The sequence below is a fragment of the Hibiscus syriacus genome, unplaced genomic scaffold, assembly GCF_006381635.1.
Source record: "Hibiscus syriacus cultivar Baekdansim isolate YM2019G1 unplaced genomic scaffold, ASM638163v2 tig00110637_pilon, whole genome shotgun sequence".
NCBI lineage: Eukaryota > Viridiplantae > Streptophyta > Magnoliopsida > Malvales > Malvaceae > Hibiscus > Hibiscus syriacus.
In genome coordinates this window covers 230,116-232,974 of record NW_024062808.1, presented here as the reverse complement: position 1 = coordinate 232,974, position 2,859 = coordinate 230,116, and the positions used below count along the sequence as shown (strand labels likewise).

Genomic DNA, 2,859 nt, shown 5'->3' with positions numbered 1-2,859 from the left:
ACGGATTTCGTCGGAGATGGGTGAGAGAGTGAGAGATGGAGATGGGACTGAGTTGTGATTTTAGGTTTTAAGTTATGAGTTGCGATTACGGGATATACTGTGGACAGTTCAGTGTTCCAATATATTTATATTCATGTTTGGAATTTAAAAATAAAATACTTGGCCAGGATACTAATGGCGCTTTGAAAATCGCATTGCGATTATGTATTATCGCGTTGCGAAAGTCAGTATCGTGTTGCGAAAGTAAGTATCTCGTTGCGATTTTTTATTATCGCATTGCGATAGTCAGTATCGCATTGCGATTTTCCCAATTCGCGTTGCGATTTACTTATTCGCATTGCGAATTTCCCAATTCGCGTTGCGATTTACTTATTCGCATTGCGAATTGGGAAAATCGCAACGATACTGTAGACCATCGCAACGCGATTTTCAACTATCGCATTGCGAAAATGCAACGCGAATTTGCGATAATGGAGATCGCGTTACGAATTAGCGATCGCATTGCGATTTTGTTGGTCATTTTGGCAAATCCGGAAAAAGTTGGTTAAAATCGTATATTATATGGGATTTTTGGTCACTGAGGTTATTTTCTCTAAATTAAATTTATTGGAATCAAGATAAAATCCGAGATGGGTAATCAAATTTACCATCTGAAAAATATAAATCGTTTAGGGAGTTAATCCTCAAAATCTGAATCAGGGTTTTAAATCACGGTCTGAAAACATGATAGCGTCTCTGAGTTATCTGTTACACCTGCAATAGCGCCAATGACAGCCACAATAACGCCCGTGACAACCGTAATAACGCCCGTGACGGCCACAATCACGGTAAATCTGAAATGATCGAAAATACGACCACAACCGCGATTTAAAACCCTGATCTGAATTATTGATGAATTTTAGCCAAAAATAAATTTCTCCAGTCGAGCTTTTCATCGCCATCTTTAAACCCTAAACAAGAACAACGAAAAGATAGAGGTATACCCCAAAATTAAGCACCGCCAGATCCGTACTTCTTTCCGAAAACAATGAGCTGCAACTTGTCGTATCCGGCGAGCACACCGGCACCAGCAATAGCACGAAGGATGTTGGCTCCGGCACCTTTAAACAGAGACTTGGCGCCCTAATTCTTCAATATCTGAGAAAATGCGTCAAGTGAGCTCTTGTATTTGACGGCTTCGCCGGATGTCGTCATCATTCTTCTACGGACAGTGTCGATCGGGTATGATGCACGGCCGGCACCATTGGTGATGAGCCAACCGAGGGCAAAGCTAGCAAAGAAACTATCCTGTAATCATCAGAGAAAGAGATAGCATGATGTCATTGCAAAAATCAATGAAACAGTAGTAGCATTACATGGCTTTAAACATCATACTGACCTGCATATTTCCGGTCAAAAGCACGGGCTTCAGAGAGTCATACATTCCGAAGTATAGACCGCGGTAAACAATGATTCCAACACATGAGATGTTGAAACCACGGTAAAGGCCGGCAATACCATCGGATTTCAAGGTCTTCCTGTAGACATCAACAAGACCATTGAATTGCCTCTCTCCTCCCTTCTTTGCAGCCTTTGCATCATTGGCAAGACGGGTTCGAGCGTAATCCAAGGAGTAGACAAAGAGAAGGGAAGAAGCACCGGCTGCACCTCCAGATGCCAAGTTTCCGGCAAACCATTTCCAGTAACCATCTCTGTCTTTCTTAAAGTTGAAAAGCCTCTTGAAGTAGTCCTTGAAAGCAAAGTTCAAGGCCCGTTGAAAATTGAACAAAGCAATAAGCATAAAGCATGTAGAATAAATGTAATTGAACAAAGAATTAAACTTACAATCGCTAACCTGAGTGGGGAAATAACGAATAACATTGGCAGTGTTTCCTCTCCACAAAGAACCAAACCCTTCATCCCGGATTGTTCGCTTGAAACAATCACCGATACCCTTGTAGGGATCAGCGAGCCTACCAGTTTTGATCATTTCGTCTTGGTTCTGAATCAAAAGCTTAACACGCTCAATTGGTGCGGCAGCAGACACTCCACCCATGAGGAAATAAATAGCAAAGCTGGTAAATCCTTCTCGGCCGGGGCTTGAACGCAGATAGCAGATGCAGCTGATAGAACCATACAGAGGTCACTGGTAGCTCCAGAAGCCCAGACAGCAGGATACTGCAGTGCTGCATTGGAGTAATTACCGTATGGAACACGCCTTTGGGATAGAGCAGGCCTGCTGAAAGACCCACCTAGCCTTGGAAGTTTTGAGAATGGCTAGAATGAAGGAGCTGACCAGCTACCTTCTGCATGATAGACGGGTGTTGAACCTGATCCATTCTGATGCAAGAAAGCACACAAAGACATGGACATACATGGAGAATGCAATGAAGTAGAAGTGCATAATACTAATTACCAAATAAAGCAAAGTCATCTAAAACATAGTAATGGTTCAATCCATCATTAATCATCAACATTGAAACAATATATGATCAAGGACAGAAAAATAATATAACCAAGATTTCAGCAAACATCAGGCAGAAGCATAGTGATTCCTAACAAGCATAAGCAAGAGGTGCATCTCGGTAAACTAAGAGGATCTTGCAGGAGTGACACACCTCAGCAAGAAAAAAGTATCACTATATGTAAAATCAGATAACAAACTGATATCCTAAAACAATTATAGATACAGGAAAATAAACATCAAATGAATTTTAAACAGAAAGCGTCTAATAGAAACAATATAACAGACTAAACAATCAACTAAAACGCACTGCATGCATAAACATATCAAAATCCTTCACATATACACGTATGGATGCAAGTATGCACGTATTTCAGTATGAGGTAACAAATTTCAGCAGTTACAATTCAACATTA

The 2,859-nt window shown here is 41.0% G+C and overlaps 1 pseudogene; it reads right to left on the bottom strand.

Moving 5' to 3' along the window:
• Positions 1 to 866: 866 nt before the first annotated feature.
• On the bottom strand, positions 867 to 2,333 carry LOC120136673 (annotated as a pseudogene).
• Positions 2,334 to 2,859: the final 526 nt, after the last annotated feature.